This window comes from Dasypus novemcinctus, chromosome 5 (genome assembly GCF_030445035.2).
Source record: "Dasypus novemcinctus isolate mDasNov1 chromosome 5, mDasNov1.1.hap2, whole genome shotgun sequence".
NCBI classification, from domain to species: domain Eukaryota; kingdom Metazoa; phylum Chordata; class Mammalia; order Cingulata; family Dasypodidae; genus Dasypus; species Dasypus novemcinctus.
Genome location: NC_080677.1, coordinates 76,936,822 through 76,955,726, shown reverse-complemented (window position 1 = coordinate 76,955,726; position 18,905 = coordinate 76,936,822). Strand labels below are relative to the sequence as shown.

The 18,905-nt window shown below is 38.2% G+C and overlaps 1 protein-coding gene and 1 long non-coding RNA gene across 4 annotated transcripts in view; one reads left to right on the top strand and one right to left on the bottom strand.

Annotated features, from left to right (window-relative positions):
• Positions 1-18,905, top strand: part of PTPN12 (protein tyrosine phosphatase non-receptor type 12) — a 108,476-nt gene that overhangs the window by 805 nt on the left and 88,766 nt on the right. The window lies entirely within an intron of this gene.
• On the bottom strand, positions 3,946-10,381 carry LOC131278594 (uncharacterized). The gene is made up of 3 exons (XR_009185970.2): positions 9,009-10,381; positions 5,739-5,827; positions 3,946-5,232 (listed from the first exon to the last, which is right to left on the bottom strand). It is a non-coding gene; the product is annotated as an uncharacterized lncRNA (long non-coding RNA).

Genomic DNA, 18,905 nt, shown 5'->3' with positions numbered 1-18,905 from the left:
GAGGCAGTGTCCGGCTGTGACCAAGGGTGGGGAGCGGATCGCGGCTGCACGGGTTGTTGAGGTTGGCATTAATTCATGGGGTCCTTTTGCCAAGCTAGTCTCAGAGGTGGGCAAGGTAGGACTTCTGCCGTGTCTGGGCTAGCAATTATGTATAACGCTCGCGAAAAGATCTTCCATAAGGAATCTTGTGGTTTGTCTAGTTTCCGTTTACACCCGTCCCATTTATTCTCTTTTGAGACCCAGGTTTGAGGTGGTCTTGGGGTCAGTGTGACTTTAGCTTGAGGAGGGAAGTGTGTGTGTGGTTATCCAGGAGGAAACCCACTTCGGACTCCCTAGCGATATTGCCAAAGGCGGAGGGGATGTGACTATCACTTCCTATCCGGGGTGGGGGTGGGGAACTTGGGAACAATAGTCCTGGTGGGGCGGAGGCGAAGATCGGGGCCCTAGCCGTGAACTGGGAGATAACCTTCTTACCCCCTGCCCCCCCTTTTCCGCCTGCTCCTGAAGCGGTAGAGCTTGGGAGGAGGTAAGGGTTAAAAATCTTGTTCGTGAACTTGCTGGATACATCCCTGAGAGGGAAGTCAGATCCAAAGGCGTAGGACCAGAAGTCGACTTCCTATACTACCCACCCACCTCTACCCCCCCACACCTCTACCCCCCCCCCCCCACTTAATTTTTCTGCTGGACAATGTACCCTCTAGGGTTGTTTCCCGGCTTTGGAGGCGGTGGTTGCTGCTGCTGTTTCTACGGATATTGCGCAAGACTGGGGCGTTGGAAACCCTGGAGGTCTGGGGATGGAAAAGGAAGTGGGACTTTGGGAAGTGATTGCTCCTTAGCCTTAGCCTTGGTGGGGTTGGGGATGAGAAATAAGCTGGGAAAAATTTAGCTCCTGGACAAGGTGCACATCTAAGAATAATCCTTTAACTTCGATTATAAAAAAGATACAGAGCTAATGTCTATAGAAATGAATGGGCAACTAAACATTGGCTAGTTTTTTGTTTCGAAGTACAGTCGTCGTTTTCAAGGTGCAGGAGAAGTGACTTTTAGTACTGAAATACTTTTTTTCACATTTTAAAGATACTTCAGTCTAGTAAAGCTTTAGCGTTAACATTTTAAGTTTATAAAATAGATCCTTGACCTTACACAATATTAGGATTAATTTTGTTGAGCTTTGTGATTCCTGACACTCCAGATCAGTAGTAGAGGGTTGGAGTAAGGTTTTATTTTAGTATCTTTTGAAGATTGTGGAAAATGTAGAGTAGATTAAATAATCTGATTGTACTATGTTAAACATTTTCTCTTGATATTTAGCCCAGTACTTTCGAAATACTACTTTTTGATCTGAAAAGGGTAAAGAAAGGGGAGGACGTTTTCCACTCTTAACTCCTGAGAATTTTTATTGTATTGGTATATTTCATATGCTGTCATTTTCAATAATTGGATGGAGTTCCCTTCTTACTACTCTCTAGCAAAAATAGAAGAAATTATTTACTTTGAATATTTAAAATGTCTAAAACTAAAGCCTTGTTCTGGTTATGAAAGAAGAGGTAGTATGGTCCCTGGTACTTCATGTGTGTGTGCTAGCCATGTTGTTATCCCTGAACAGAACCTTTCAGGAAAGAGCATTGGTGATGGAGGCCCTCAAGACAGTGCAGTCTGTGAACTACTGTATAGGGAAAGTAGCCTTAAGTTCATGCTTTGGGGATGATTCAGGGATTCCTATTGGAGATTTCATTTCTCAAGGGCTGAACGAATTTCCTTTTTATTCCATAGTACTTGGGAATAGCTAGTTGATTCTACATTTGAAATTTGATGTCTAAGACTGTTCTTACATTGTGCTTGGTTGTTCGTGTTTGTTTGTTTTTTTTTAATTCCCTGACTTGATAAGCAATAAGCTATAATTAAGGCCACTCATAGTACCATTTTTTCCTTTGGCTAAAAGGCTGGAGAAAGAAATCTCCTTAACCCTAACTTTCTGTCATAGAAAGGGATTAGGGTAGAGCTCAGATTCTAACTGTTATTAAATTCTGATGTAAATTTAAAAAGGTATTTTTAAATCTTAGCATTTTAGATCTGGAAGAGGCCTTAGAGGTAATCTAGCTGTTATTATATAACCCTGTCCCATTATAATATTGCTTATTATTTCAAATGTGGAAGTTATGGAATAATAATTAGTCTGTGTCCATTCTATCTAAAGTAGAATGGACATAAAAATACTGGTCTGGGAAGCGGACTTGGCCCAGCGGTTAGGGCTTCGTCTCCCGCATGGGAGGTCCGGGGTTCAAACCCCGGGCCTCCTTGACCCGTGTGGAGCCGGCCCATGCGCAGTGCTGATGCGCGCAAGGAGTGCCGCGCCACGCAGGGGTGTCACCCCCGTAGGGGAGCCCCACGCTCAAGGAGTGCGCCCCGTAAGATGAGACGCCCAGTGCCAAAGAAAGTGCAGCCTGCCCAGGAATGGCGCCGCACACTCAAAGAGCTGACACAACAAGATGACGCAGCAAGGAGAAAACACGGATTCCTGTGCTGCTGACAACAACAGAAGTGGACAAAGAAGATGCAGCAAATAGACACGGAGAACAGAACAGACAACTGGGGAGAGAAATAAATAAATAAATCTTAAAAAAAAAAAAACCAGAAGAAAAACACTGGTCTGACTCCAGGTACAGTGCTCTTTCAGTTATTTTACCCAGACTTTCTATAGTTTACCTGGAAACTACCTCTGATAATGTTTTTAAGTGCTTCTTTATATATATATATATACATCCTCGTATTTTTTTATTATTACAGCTGCTTTGTAAAAATACTTTTAAGTGGCATGTAATATTTCATCTGGTGACTGTTTTATACCTTTATCATTTCCTTATAGTTGAATGTTTAGGCTATTCCATTCCTGCTCTTATATGTCATAATTCTGTGATGAATATGTATACACAAAAGTCTATATTTTGGATTTTTGTATAAGATTCCTTTCCAGTATTAGAAGTACTAGGTTAAAGAATAAAAAAGTAGTATGTATTGTAAATAACTTTTGAAAAAGTTTTCCAGATTTTTTTGACAACTGTCAGTGGCCCTTAAGAATTTAATGAGGGAATCGGACTTGGCCCAGCGGTTAGGGTGTCGGTCTACTGCATGGGAGGTCTGGGGTTCAAACCCCAGGCCTCCTTGACCCGTGTGGAGCTGGCCCACGTGCAGTGCTGATGCGCGAAAGGAGTGCCCTGCCACCCAGCAGTGTCCTTGCTTAGGGGAGCCCCACGCGCAAGGAGTGCGCCCTGTAAGGAGAGCTGCCCAGCGCCAGAGAAAGTGCAGCCTGCTTAAGAATGGGACTGCCCACACGGAGAAATGACGCAGCAAGATGGAGAAATGACGCAGCAAGATGACGCAAGGGAAAGAAACATCCGTGCTGCTGACAACAGAAGGGGACAAAGATGATGCAGCAAATAGACACAGAGAACAGACAACTGGGGTGGGGGGGGGGAGGGGAGAGAAATAAATTAATAAATCTTTTTAAAAAAAGAATTTAATGAGGTTTTCTAATATTTTCAAAAAATTTTTAAAAGAACCCTTTATGATCATGTTGCAACTCGTATATAACGAATGTGGAATATCCTATCTCATCTTCTTGGGGGGATTATTTACACACACACACGCAGACATACAAAACACACATGTATTTGCTTCTTTAGTATAAGAATTTAAAATATAATGTAATACTTCTTTCTCTTAGTCTGTTTTGTTCAAGGTAAGGTAGGTCCTAATCAGAAATTCCCACCTCACATAGCAATGGCTTGCTGTGGACCACTATGGAAACTGAGGGTTGCATACAGTTCCTTCCTGGCTTGCTGTGCTTCCATCCCTTTCACTTCCACCAGAGAAAGCATTTCAGAATTTAGAGATGGGAAGGACACTATTGAATGGTTCTAATATATATTCAAGGTACTCAACCTATAACTTTAAAACTTTTAATTGTTACTTATATTTAGTCCTTGAAATATACTTTTTTTAAAAAAGATTTAGTTTTTTATTTATTTCTCTCCCCTTCCCCCTCCCCCCAGTTGTCTGCTCTCTGTGTCCATTTGCTGTGTGCTCATCTTTGTCCGCTTGTATTCTTGTCAGTGGCACGGCTTGCTGCATCAGCTCTCCGTGTGTGTGGTACCCACTCCAGGTCAGGCTGCACTTTTTTCATGTGGGGCGGCTCTCCTTGTGGGGCACACTACTTGCATGTGGGGCTCCCCTATGTGGGGGACACCCCTACGTGGCACGTCACTCCTTGGGCGCATCAGCACTGCTCATGGTCCAGCTTACCACACGGTTCAGGAGGTCCTGGGTTTGAACCCTGGACCTCCCGAGTGGTAGGCGGACGCTCTATCAGTTGAGCTAAATCCGTTTCCCACAATATACTTTATAACAATGATTTCGAGAGTAAACAAGTCACTGGGTTATGGGGAGAAAATATAATTTGTCTTTATATTTTTCTCTATTTTTCTAATGTCTACTTTTTTGTTTTCTAATATACATGTTAGCACAGATGTACGGACATATGATTTGTAAAGCTCTATATATGGGGTTGTGCACATGACTACTCTTTATTGGTGGGATGCAAAATCAAATATTTGGAGGCCAGTGGTTGAAGAGGGTTGAACTGGAGTAGGTTCCCAATCTTGGCATCCTTTCTCTGTCTTTTCATTCTACTGAAGACTTCTGAAGTATAAAAGCCAGTCTGCTGGACTGCTGTGTTTGCTTCAGGTGAATTCAAGTACTGGCACTTGATTCTTGATCTGTTTCACACCTGCAAGTTAGTCCCTTATGGGGCTGGCTTCTAAGCATCTTGCTAACCTACAAAAGCAGTATAAAGGCGACTATTCTACGTGCCATAACATTATATCCTTTAGTAAATTGAGGTTATCCAGCTAGTAAGGAGAACTGATTTTTGGTCCTTCCAAGGTTTAGAATTCAAAAACAACAGTAATTACACTTGATATTTGTTTAAAGTAATAAATTTGTAGCACAAATAGTCCTTAAATTTTACGCTGTAGGTTTTACCAACTTCAATAGACTACTTCTGAGGACAGCTGTATTCCCAGTTTCAGTTACATGTTTTTTTCTTTGTCCATTCTCTTTTATTTCCCAAATAACTTCTTTCAGATATGGGTCAAGGTAGAATTTATCCTCCTCATATTTTGTCCATGGCTCTTTAGGCAAGATCTGCAGCTTCATAGTCAGGTCCAGTGCTCTCTTAATACAAAACATCCTGTCAGTATAAAGGTTCTCAGGAAGCCTTCTTAGGGCTTCTTTTACATCTTCGCTCTCAGCTATGTACATCTCACATTAACCATAATTTATTGAACCCTGCAGTATTGTAATAGCATTTTCAAATCCCATCCAGCCACCGGCCTGGCCGCCTGGCCATTTTGATCCCAGGCCCCATATTAAAATATTCTTGATCATTGATAATTGGGTGATTGAAAAATTGTATCTTGTTTTAGTTTGAATTTCTTGGTTACAGTGAGGATAGAAATCTTTCCACCTGCCGGTAACTGTTCTTTTGAGTTGTCTATTCCTGGCCTTGACCTGTTGTGCTTGCATCCTCTTAAAGAGGAGAAAGCTAAGGCACTGAGGTTGTGTAAACTATGGCATTGAGATGGTCACTTGTTGAAAGTTAAAATCTAGTTTGTTTTTAAAAAAATGAATTAAAAAAAAAATCTAGTTTATGGCAGATCCAGAACTTGATCTCAACTCACCTTTTAGTCTTTACAAGATGATGCAGTGATCATGACAAGTAAATGGCATGTTCTGTAGACCTGGATTTTACTTCTATCAGCTGTCTGACCTGCAAACCATTTAAAAGAAAATGAGTTCTCTCATCTTTAGAAGATGAAAATACTACCTACTTCACAGGGTTAAAGTACAGGATTGATATTTGGGGTATTAACAAATTATTGTCCTAAGGTCTGTATATTCTCATATCTAATTAATCATGAATAACTAGAAACTGAAAGAAATAAATGTCTGGATTTTCATTTTCTTTTGCCTTTTAAAATTTATCATGTTTAATCTAAGTGTTGAAACAAAAAGTAGATGTATTCTTATCAGGCTTAAGGCTATCTACTGTGCGTTAGACACTTGTATATGAAAAATCATAAAAGAGAACACTTAAGCTGCAAGCAAGTACAACAATTTCAGTTTAGTAACTGGTTCTCTCTCCGTTTATCTACCTACCTACCTACCTACCTACCTATCTACCTGTCTACCTATCTATCTATCTATCTATCTATCTATCTATCTATCTATCTATCTATCTATCTATCTACCCACCCCTCCCCCCACGGCTCCCTTGTCTGTTTGGCTTGTTTTTTCCTTGTTGTCTGCACATTGTGTGTCGTTTTACGCATTGTTTCTGCTTTTTGTCTGCTCATTGTTTTTTCTCATCTGCTTGTTGTTTTTTCTTGTTATTTTTGCTTGATGTCTGCTTGTTGTTTGTCTTCTTTAGGAGGCACCAGCATCTGAACCCAGGACCTCCCATGTGGGAGGCAGGCATTCATCTGCTTGAGCCACATATGTTCCCTATTTATTTTTGACTTTTACAAATGTTTATTTGACAAAAAAATTTAATATGAAGAATATACATGACCCAATTATTGCATTACAGTAAAACAGGCCTGTTAGGGAGGGGACATGGGGAAGCAATTGATTTCTTTGCTGAACACAGCAACGCTTCTAACATGATGATGCTCTTTTCTCATATTATCACCATTCTTATATTGTTCCGTTGTCTACCAGTTGCCATCCCCACACACTCATCTATCACAACATTCATAAAGGGATCAAATCCCCGCAATGTCATTTGGACATGTCTGCCACCATTTAATTTCAGTATGACTTCTTGTTCATAAATACTTATAACTTGGGTGGGTGTCTACTCAGCGGGCTCAGCACTACCTTGAAACAATATCTCCATTTATGAAGGTGAGAAAAAAAATGTAATGAGTTGATTGGGAGGAGTATTTAAGAAACAGGAGGGAACTTCATCAGTCACAGAATTACCAAAGAAGTTATGCATTTCAGAACATTATATAAAGTACCATGTATTTTACAAATAGTAATCCTGACATAACCACATAACTGCTTTGTTGTGACTAATTATTATATTGCTTTTATGTTACTGCATTAATGTTAGTGACTTTATAAATTATTTTAAGTAGAAAGAAAATTAACATTTTGCATCCCTGCAATACAATGTAACACTGTGCCAGGTATTTTACACTCCCATTTACCATCTCAACAGTTTATGAGGTGAATATAGACTGTATTTTACAAATGAAGAAACACACTCTGAAAAGTTGTCTTGCCTAACTTTAAAGATTTGTTCTTTGTTACTATTTTCTTCCTTCCCCAGGATGCATCTCAACTCCATTACATTTTTAAGTGTGGGACTAGGCTGTCAATGGAGGTGTATCACCCTGCAAAAGAGTAGAGGTTTTTAAGTTGAGCATGTTTAGGAAACAGTAGGAATTTGCTATATCTGTGTATTCTCACACTTTTTGGTCTCAGGTTCCTTTTAAACTTTTAAAATATATTGAGGATCCCAAAGAGTGTTTGCTTTGTTTATTTACCATATTAGAAATAAAAATTGAGAAATAAAAAATAATTAAATCAGGGAATGGATGTGGCTCAAGTGGTTGAGTGCCTGCTTCCTACATGGTAAGGTCCTGGGTTTGGTTCCCGTTGCCTCCTAAAAACAAAGAAAGAAACAACAAGCAAACAAATGAATAAACCAACTCAGGGAAGCCAATGTGGCTCAATGGTTGAGTGCTGGCTTCCCACATATGGGGTCCTGGGTTGAGTTGGTCCTGATACCTCAAAAAAAAAAAAAAAAAATTAAGTCAATTTAAAATAAGATAAACTCCTTACATACTACATATATTTTATAAGTAACATTCAAAACAATTCAACAGTGTCATTAGTTTTATATTTTTTAAGATTTCTTAAATGTTTGGCTTAATGGAAAATTGAATTCTCATAGCTTTAGTATTCAGTCTTCTGCATGTCATTTGTCAACACAGTATAAAGTGTCATATAGCCCCACTTGAAAACTCCATTGTATGCTACTAAAAGAATAAAAGTGATAAAGACCAAAAAAATTATTGGACTAAGTCCATTCTCAGTATGTATAGATGAGGAAACATACTTGATAATATTATGAAAAGAGTTTTGACCCCATTGGCCCCCTTAAAAGGTCTAGGGATTCCTAAATGATACTTTGACAACTGGTGCATTAATGCATGGTAAAGGATGCTAGGAAAGATAGGTAGCAGCAGATTATGAAGGATTTTGTATTTATGCTATTCTAAGATTTTATTCTATAGCCCAGTAAATAGTAATTCTGGGTAATTCTGCGTTGCAACTCCTAAAGTCACAGGGAAAATAGGGGAGTTGTTAAGAAAAAAGACATGCTAGCCTAGTACTACTAGGAGTAAAGGAAGAGAAACAAGTAGAGGAGACCAAGCAGGTGGTAGTGGTGGGGAGTTTCAAGGTGGAAAAAATGGGTTTAATTTTGGACATATTAATACTGAGGTGCCTACAAAACATGTAATAGAAATGTGGAGCTCAAGAGAGCTGGCAGAGTGGAATTAAGGATTTGGGAGTAATCATAGAAGTATATAGGGGAGGTAATTGAAAGCACATGAGTGAAGAAGCTTATTCAGACAAGCTTAGAGAGTGACCAGATTAGGTTGAAGAGCCTCAACATTTAAAGAGCAGCCAGAGAAGGAAGGGTTGGTCAGAGAGGAAGGAGGGGAACTCAGAGAAGGGTGTCAGAGAAGGCTGGGGGGGTTTCAAGAAAGGAGAGAGTAGTTTTCCCAGAGTCAGATAATGCTGGGAGTACCAGTAAGGTGAGGTTGAGAAAGTACCCATTGCTTTTGGGAAGGTGGAGTGATTTGGTGATTGGAAAAAGCAGTTTTGGGTTAGAGTATGGAAAGAAGCCAGATTATAGTGGGTTAAAGAGAAAATACCTGAAGTGGGTATCAAATTCTTCAGTTCACTTAAACATTTTGAAAGTGGATAGAAGAGGCTGGGGGAAGACACAGGTTGAAGGAGAGATCATCTCCCATCCCCAGCTTTAAAAAAAAATGAGAAAGAGAAATAGAGACAGTATTTTTCATATATTAGTTCTGTATATGTAGATCCTCTTTTGTGGAATGCTTATTATTTAAGTATAATTTTAAGACAGATGACAGTTTTGGTTCAAAGTTTTGGATTTCATATACTAGGAAACAGGAAGAGAGGGAAGACTGAAATCCTGGAAAGATCTTAGGCTGCAGAGACTAGATACTTATAAAAATTTTCATTGCTTATTAAACTGTTGAAATAAGTAATGTGTTGGGTTTTTTCTTGTCATTAACAGTTTTATTGAGATACAATTCACATACCATTCAATTACACATTTAAAGTCTGCAATTCACTATAGTTTTTAATATGTTCTCATAATTGTATAAGTATCACACAATCAATTTTAGAACATTTTTATCACCCTATTAAAAACCCCGTATCCATTAACATTCATTCCCCATTCCCTCCTCTTCGTAATCCTAGACAACCACAAGTCTACCTTCAGTCTATAAAATTTGCCTATTTCTGGACATTTCATATAAAAGGAATCATATAATATGTTTTTTTGTGACTGGCTTCTTTCACTTAGCATGTTTTAAAGGTTCATATTGTAGCATGTATTAACATTTCATTCCTTTTTATGGCTGAAGAATTACATAGGGATGTACCACATTTTATTTATTCATTTATCAGTTGGTAGACATTTGGGTTTTGTTTTTGTTTTTTACTTTTTGGCCACTTTGAATAATGGTGCTATGAGCATTTATATACAAGGTTTGTGTGGACATAAATTTTCGTTTCTTTTGGGTATGTTCTCTTGAGCTATTATAACATAATGGAATTGCTGGGTCATACAGTAACTCTGTGTTCAGCATTTTGAGGAACTGCCAGGCTGCCATACATTTTACGTTTTCACCAGGAGTGTATGTGGGTTCCAGTTTCTCTATATTCTTGCCAACACTTGTTATTATCTTTCTGACTATAGCCATCCTAGTGGGTGTGAAGTGATACTCTAGTTATGGTTAGCTTGTAGATTTTAAACAGTTATTTTTGCAAGTTTATATATATGTTACTGTATGTCTAATTTGTTTTTCAAAGTCAGAGTGATAGGAATTATTTTCCAGTCCTTGCATTTGAGATAATTTTAGTGCTTTTCCAGTGCTACTGGTTTAGTTAAGATTTTCTTATCCATCCTGTTATAGGTGTTCAACCAAATGTGTTTATATTTTAACTAAGTTTGGAAATGAAAGTGGACTTTAAGTAGTTCTCTGGACATGACTCACTGAGACAGCATACTAAAAACTTACCTTTTGTTAATTCTCAGGAATGTTTTATTCTATTTACTTTTGGAATATCATTAGCATTTTTCTCCTTCAGTATTTCACATTTAGTTGGAAAAAGCTTTTTGAGAGGCTGAAATGGAAAAACAAGACATTAATATTTAATGTATTCACATATACTAAATATAATATTTACATTTTACATTTCCATCTTCTCTAGACTGAAAGTCTCCAAGACTAGAAGCTGAGACTTCTCTTTATCCCCATTGCTTAATACAGTGCCTGCATTTACTAGGCATTGATGTTGATTGCGTGAGAAGGAATTATAGGTGAATTTAATACTGTAAGACACAGGCTTATTAACTTCAGGTGACTTCTTCCGATGGTCCAAGGGCTTGTCTCTTAGACCAGCATGAGAATTACCTTTCCCCTTCCTATACCTTACACAACTGTAGTTGTACTTTCAGTATCAGTGAAAAAGAAAATACAAAATAGACTGAATTCAATAACATTAAGAAATATTACCTTATTAAATGCAATATTCTCTACATAAATTTGAAAAACAATACTATTAATATATGTTTATATCCTCGACACTGCTTGGCGTACATGTGGATCAAGGGACCACTTCTCTATTTGCTTATCCTCTATCCCATTAATCATTCTTTGTGGACACTAAGAATATTAATTTTAATAAAGGTCCATTTTTAAGCTTTTGGTTTTGGATTTAATTATCCAGATATGTCCTTGGTGTTTCTTCAAACATAGGGTATTTTGTAATTTTGTGGGTGTTTTATGAGTGATTACGAGCAGCAGCTGTTGTGCTACTCTCCTTACCTCTAGTTTCTAGCCTCATCCAGTCCATTTCCACACCTCATACTCAGTTTACTGAAATACCACTTCCAGTGTTAGCATCTGGGAAAATGGAAAGTGTACTGATGGTAAAATCAGGAAATGTGGGTTTGAGGTACTAGTCTTGCTGCTTAGTTGTATGTTTTACACACATACATATATAGGACCATATTGCAAACATAGTTTTATTTCCATTATCAAAAAATATAAATGCCTAAGTCAACTCCAAGTATCAAGTCCAAGCTCTGCTTTTTAAAAATCAGTAATTATACATCTATCTTCCCACTTTTGGTGCCCTCCTTTGCCCTTTCCCACATCCCTCAATTTTGTTGCTTCTGCTCTTAGTTGAGAATCACAGCCCTATAGGATAAAATCTATACTGCTTGGTCTGTTTTAGTTTCCCAGCTGGTAAAACAAATACTATACAGTGAGTTGACTTAAACAATGGAAATTTATCTGCTCACAATTTTGAGGCTAGGAGAAATCCAAAATTGAGGCGTCATCAGGGTAATGCTTTCTCCCCCAGAATTGTGGCATTCTGAGGGCTGGCTACCAGCAATCTTAGTTCTTGGCTTTTCTTTCACAAGGCAGTACACATGGTGGCGTCTTCTTTCTCTTCCAGGTTTTGTTGACTTCCGGCATTGGCTTCCTTCCTCCCTTCCCCTCCCTTTTTAAGTTTTGGCTTATCTTATCTAATAATGTCTTTATTTTGTTTTATTTTTTTAAAAGATTTATTTATTTATTTTTTATTTCTCTCCCCCACCCTCACCCCCAGTTGTCTGCTCTCTGTGTTCATTCGCTCTGTGTTCTTCTGTGACCGCTTCTATCCTTATAAGCGGCACCGGGAATCTCTGTTTCTTTTTGTTGCATCATCTTGCTGTGTTAGCTCTCCGTATGTGCGGTGCCATTCTTGGGCAGGCTGCACTTTCTTTCACACTGGGCAGTTCTCCTTACAGGGCGCACTCCTTGCGTGTGGGGCTCCCCTAGGTGGGGGACACCCCTGCGTGGCACGGCACTCCTTGCGTGCATCAGCACTGCGCATGGGCCAGCTCCACACGGGTCAAGGAGGCCCGGGGTTTGAACCACGGACCTCCCATGTGGTAGACGGATACCCTAACCACTGGGCCAAGTCTGCTTCCCATCCATTGTAGAATTTGATGTTTAATATCCTGAGGGGTGGGGGGGAGCCTTCCCTTAGGTTTAAGTTGAAGACTTGCTAAGGTGAGTCTATTGATTTGCAGTTATTCTCCCAAAGAGGAGTTGTACTCCTCTCTCAGCATTTCACATTTCCTGTAGTATTTACATGTTTCAGACCCATGCAATCAAGACTTGACAATGTTCTTTCCTCTGTTTGGCAGATATAAGAAACAAGCAGTAGTTGCTCCCTAAAAACCTTTTCCTAATGTTCACTGAAAGGCATTACTTATTTCATCCATTTTATCATTTGGTTTTCCCTTGTCACATCTTACTGTTGCCTGCCTTTTTTTACCATTTAAGTTACCCTTACTAATAATTTTCATTTCTACATTCTTCTCCAAGTCTCTCACCCTTGTTTTTTTCCTTTCAGGCTGCAGCACTCCCTTTAGTATCGCTTATAAATCCAGTCTTTTGGTAACATACTCTCTCAGTTTTTGTTTTTTTGTGAAGGCTTTAAACTTAACCCTCATTTTTGAAGGACAGTTTTGCTGGGTACAGAATTCTTGGCTGCAGGCTTTCTCTTTCAGTACCTTAAATACATTATACCATTTCTTCTTGTCATTCTTAATAATTAAGGGTGTCTTGGAGTAAGTATGTTCGGATTTATTCTGTTTGGAGTGTATTGTCCTTTTTGAATATTGATATTTAAGTCTTTCATAATGGTTGGGATATTTTTTATTATTTCCTCAAATATTCTTTCTGCCCTATTTTTCTCTTCTCCTTCTGGGATACTTGTTACACATATGTTAGTGCATTTCGTGCTATCATTCAATTCTGAGACCCTGTTCAATTTTTTCCAGTCTTTTTTCATTTGTTCATGTTCAGATGTTCTGCCCTTAATTTCCTTTATTCTTTTGCCATTTCAAATCTGCTGTTATATGCCTCTAATGAATTTTTTTTTTTTTAGGAGGTACTGGGGATTTAACCCAGGACCTTGTACATGGGAAGCAGGAGCTCAACTGCTTAAGCTATATCTGCTCCCCTCTAATGTATTTTAAATATCATCCATTTTGTCTTCATTCCCATAAGCTTTGTGACTTTTCTTTGCAGGTTTCCAAACTTTTCTTTGCAGCGTTCCAATTGTTCTTTATACTCACGCAGTGTCTTCTTAATATCCTTTATCTCTTTGGCTGTATTTTCCATCAACTCCTTGAATTGATTTAGGAGATTTATGTGATTATCATTGATTAGTTGGCTTAAATCCTTTGTCTACTAAGGATTTTTGTTTTGTTCATTTGACTGGGCCATCTCTTCCTGTTTCTTATTGGCTTCTAATTTTTTGCTGATTTGTAGGCAACTGATTATTGTGATGCGTTTACCCTGATGGTCAATTTCTGACTTTTGCCTGGTTGATTCCCAGCTTTCTTTGATTTTAGGGTCAGCTTAATTTAAGTATTTAAAATTGGCCAATTAAAGTTATCAGAATAGGCCAGAGATACATTAATGGGGCACAGAGCAGATCCAAGGGGTCTGGGACATGAGAGATTCCAAAAAGCATTTTTTCTTCCTGCAGATTCCTGGCCTGTCAGAAAATGGTGCCCTCTGGCAGATATTTCCATTGTCTCTTTCAGCTTTCACTTGCCTTTAATTTTTGCCTAACCAGGGCCGAGGTGCAAGTGGGCCCTGTTGGGGCCAAACTCGCTGAAGAGAAACCATTCTTTACCATCTGCTGCACCCTCACTCTTCCCAGGGAGGAAAAGATCTGTTTCCCTCTTGGTTAGCTGCTGTGAGCCCTGTGTTTTACCCAGGTTGTTCACCTTGAAGGTGTAGGATGGGTACTTTCCCAGCCGTGGGGGTGCTAGTACCTCATGGTTTTTGTTTCGAAGACTTCTTTTCTTTGTCCCTTGCCTGGATGTTGTGCAGCACTCTCCTGGTCTGCAGATCCCCAAAGCAGCACCCTTGGACAGAATTTTGCCCTTTCTCTTTTGTTTTTGTAAGAGAGTTGATCCCAGCTTCCTGGATGGCCTTAAGCTGACTCTTGAAGAAAGAGTTTGTCAGGTGGGCTAGGTGGATAAAAGGCATTTCAGATATATGAAACAAGCACTTGCAAACACGTGGCAATAATATATAAAATAAACAGTCTATGAACCCAAATAATAGCGAATTTCCTAAGGGAGATCAAATTAAATACTCAGTTTGAGATGAATATGAATTGGTCCTCTGGGTTCCTGGATGTCTTGGTGAGGAGTGTTTTAAAGTCCGACTATTATATTGTCGATTAGTTATAGAATGAGTGGTCTGATTATACCAGTGAAAGTCCTTATTAAAATGCATTTCCAGTCATGTGGTCTCTGTTCTTAAATCTGTTAATTTCACTTTATCCCACATTCATAAAGTAGTACTCTATTTGTACAGTTCTTAGATGGCTAGATCAGTGTTTTATAATACATTGGCTTCTGTCAGTGCCCAGTAAAAAAAATAATTATATCTTTAGGATGTAGACAAATTATTTATAATGGTAGGCCTCTTGCTTCGTTTGGATTCCTCAGACAATTCAAGTTTTCCATAAGATGATTTGACACCACGTATTTGGGACCAGAACCAAAGTGAGAAAGAAAAGGAATTCTAGATCCTATGTTACAAAAACATGGAGGATAGCTTTTCTGGTTACCTTCACCCCTACATGGTGTATAATAGATTTACTCTTGAAATCAGAGCCTTTGCTGTTAAAAAAGGAAAATTAAAACTGCTTAGAAATTGAGGAACTTTTTCCCGGTTTTGTGGTTGGAAGGCGGCCAACCTGGCGAAGGCATCAAAACAGACACTTTTTCTATGACCTGATGCTGCCCAGGCCATATTTGTATCTTTTCATCATTCTCCATATATATCCGTTTCTCTCTCTGCAGCTGTTTGAGTATTTCTCTTTGCTTCTCTGCACATCTGGTATTTTGACTTTCACTGTTTTCAGCTGTACGTACTGAATAGGTTAAAAGCAGCATGTGGTGATCTAACTCATTTACTTTATTTCAGTTTAGGGGAACAGCTCAGAATGATTAGAATTGCTGTATCTCAAAAAAAAAAAAGAAAAAAAAGAATTGCTGTATCTCAATTTTAGATTCCTGAATCAACCACCTTGCCAGTGAGATATGGGTGGTTATGTAGTATGAATATGTGGGTATACCAAAGTAAGGGACTCTATTTGTGTGTGTGTAAATAACTTCTTAGAGAGAGGGATGGTTTGCAGAGTAGGCAGTAAGTCCCGAAATTTTCTACTACCAAATCTTTGAAGCAAAATTGAAAAAAGAAAAAAAACAAAAACAAAATAAAATAAAACCCACGCTACTATTTTAAGGTTTCAGCCCCAAATAAACTCCACCTACTTTCTTTCAGAGAAGCACAAAGAGTTCTTGTGATTTGAGAGAACATTCTGTTGTCCCTGCTAGAGAGTTATTTCACATTTTCAGTATACATCAAATGTCAGGCAAAATTTGAAGTTTTCTGTGTGGAATCTATAAAATTAAGATAATCTTTGAGCTGCATACTTATAGTACCTAAGGTTTAAACTATAATTTTTCAGTGTTGAAATATAAAACTAGGAAATTACCTTCTTATACAGAAATATTGTTCTAAAAATCAATTTTATCAAAGTATTGTATGTAGTCACTGTGTATTCACCTCCTGAGTATATGTCAGGAATACATCACTATCTGAAGGATTAATCTGTTTTCTTCACAATAGACTGTGCTTTAATAAAATTATTGTTCTTTTTATTCATCAGTCATCTCAAATTTAAGTACTGTAATATGTTTACCTGGGTGTCAGTGTGCCAGTTTCTATGCCTTTGTATCTGCCTGTCTCTCTGCTTCCCTGTGCCTACTGTCCTTTTTCCATCTACTCTGTCTCCTCACATGTCTCTACTTGAGATTCATTAATGTGTGTCGGAATTGGATGTTAGAGATATACCAGGAGGTACTGCATAAATTAGAAATTTCCTATAATTTATGGCTAGTTGTTTGTAATTATTGTAATTTTCTTTACTTCTAATATGGTAAATAGATTCTATAAATGCCTAGGAAAGAAGATAAAAAATGTAGGTTAATACCAATAATAGGATTTTGCTATTTAAATAATTGAATATGTTCAAATATTTATCTCTAAACCCATTCATTAGCATTAGTAGATGTTTTAGCTTTCTGATTACTTTATAATTTAGATAGTAGAAGATTAATTTAAAAAATAAAAATATGGTTTTAATGTTTAACTACATGCTCTGGTGTTTTAATTTCATGGAAAGGTAAAGAGAATGGTATGTTAACAGCTCAAAAGCTAAAAACAACATTTTTCTTTGTGAATGTTAACATTCAAAGGAATTATTAATGGTAAAATAAGGGCTTAAAATAAGTTTTCTGGAATAAGTTTTCCTTAAAGCCCTTTTTCCCTAGTGTTGAAGCATCATTTATACCAGATTTTTTTTTTTTTTTACCTACCTCTTTATTCTCTCTACTGTACCATTGGCTCCTCTTCTACTAGTTACTGAATTATTCTTCCTCACTGTTATGTCCTTGACCCTCTTCTCTTCTTATTCAGTATACATATCTTCCCTAGGTACTTTTATTCACCTATGTGACTTCACTGTCACCTTGAATGACTTCTGAATATTAGCTTTATCCCAAATCTGTCTCTCAGTGCCTGATCTGTTAATGATGGTGGCTATGACACAGTTATTGGATTTCCTTGAATCAAACAGAGGAAATGAACATGAAAATTAAAAACTATGGGCAACATTTACAACAAAAATAGGCAGTAAGATATCCCCCATGCATCTCAAAATACAAACTGCTGGGACAAACTCTTAACACCCATAAGACATTTTTGGTATCAGCATCTATGTGGGAGGAAACAAAAGAAAACAATGGGGCATTTGATTGACCTGAGAACAGGAAAACCCCCAAACAGCCAATAGGTATTCACTGGGAAGTCCAGTGGATCAAACTGAAAACTGTGGGACTTAGCCCCATCCAATAGTTGAGTACAAAGGGCCATGATAAGGTCTGAAGGGGCTTCAGAGATTCAAGTCTATAGGAACTCGCAAAGCCAACAAGCCAGAGGCCTTCCTTTTAGGACAAGACCCCACAATGAGGAGAAATGTCTGGAAATAAAAACTGAGCAGAACAGGAATAAAAAGAGAAGAGATAGTCCAGATACTAAGGACATAGGTAACAGAACCAGAAAAATCTCAGAAAATAAGTCTCTTTTTTTTTCCTTTTTAGGACATAGCAATCTTTATTCTCAAGATCATTCAGAAACAGTTAAATGTAATAGGGAAATTACTCTTTGTTGGCAGTTTAAGGGCGCTCAGTTCCCCATCCCTAGGTTTACAGTCTACAAAAGTAATTTGAAAGAAAAAATTAAATCATGCATATCTCTTCTTTTTCTATGTTCTCTCATTGTATTCCAAATTTAGAAATCATCATTATTCATTTATTATATATTAGTTTGTATTTTAGGTGAATAATTGTTTTCCCTTCTTCCTCCATTTCTGTCAATAGAAACATGAATTTTTTAAGTTGTGGCAACATATATACAACAGAATTTCCCATTTTAACCACTTTCAAGCATACTGTTCAGTGGCATTAATTTCATTCACAGTATTGTGCTACCTTCACCGCTATCATTTCCAAAACTTTCATTACCTCACCATTTTAGTTTGCTAAAAGCTGATGAGAGTAATATACCAGAAATGGGTTGGTTTTTATAATAGGAATTTATTAGTTTAAGAGCTTACAGTTTTGAGGCCATGAAAGTGTCCACCAAATCAAGGCATCATCTATCTCACCAAGTTGGAGGTGTGAGCAAGTGATCAGGCACATGGCAGCATCATCTAAAGATGTCTTTCTTTCTGAGCTTAGCTGTGGGTGATTAGGCAAATGGCAGGGCATTATGGTGGCTTTGATGATCTCCTTTTCTCCTCTAGGCTTATTTTCTCCCTGAGCTCACTGTGGGCTCTCAGATATATGTCCATCTTTCCCCTCTGCCCTCTTTTCCAGGCATCCTCATTTTCAGCCTTTCATGGTCCTGTCTGTGCTCCTCTGATTCCAGCTTCCAGGTGCTCTCTCTTAGCCTGTCAGGGTTTCTTTGTATCTGCCACTTTTTTTCTGTGTCTGAGAGTTTTTCCCTCTGTTTATAAAGGACTCCAGTGAAAGGATTAAACCCTACCTTGGATCATACCCTACTGAAGTGATAGAATCAAAAGGTCCTGCAGCAGTTTGATATTGTTCATGAATTGCAAAAATAGATATTGGATTATGTTTATAAACTGGTTGTTCCTCTGGCCATATTAGATTATATTGGATTCAGACGTTTTATTTTTACTTGATTAAATAATCATTGAGGCTTTGATTGGGCCACCTCAGTAGGACGTTGAATCCCTACCCCCTTGGTCTTGAGCTGGGGCCCAGGAAGTAAACATAAGGGAGAGAGCAGGGCAGCTGAACCGGGAGAGACTCAAGCCCCAGGAAGAAAGGAACTCAA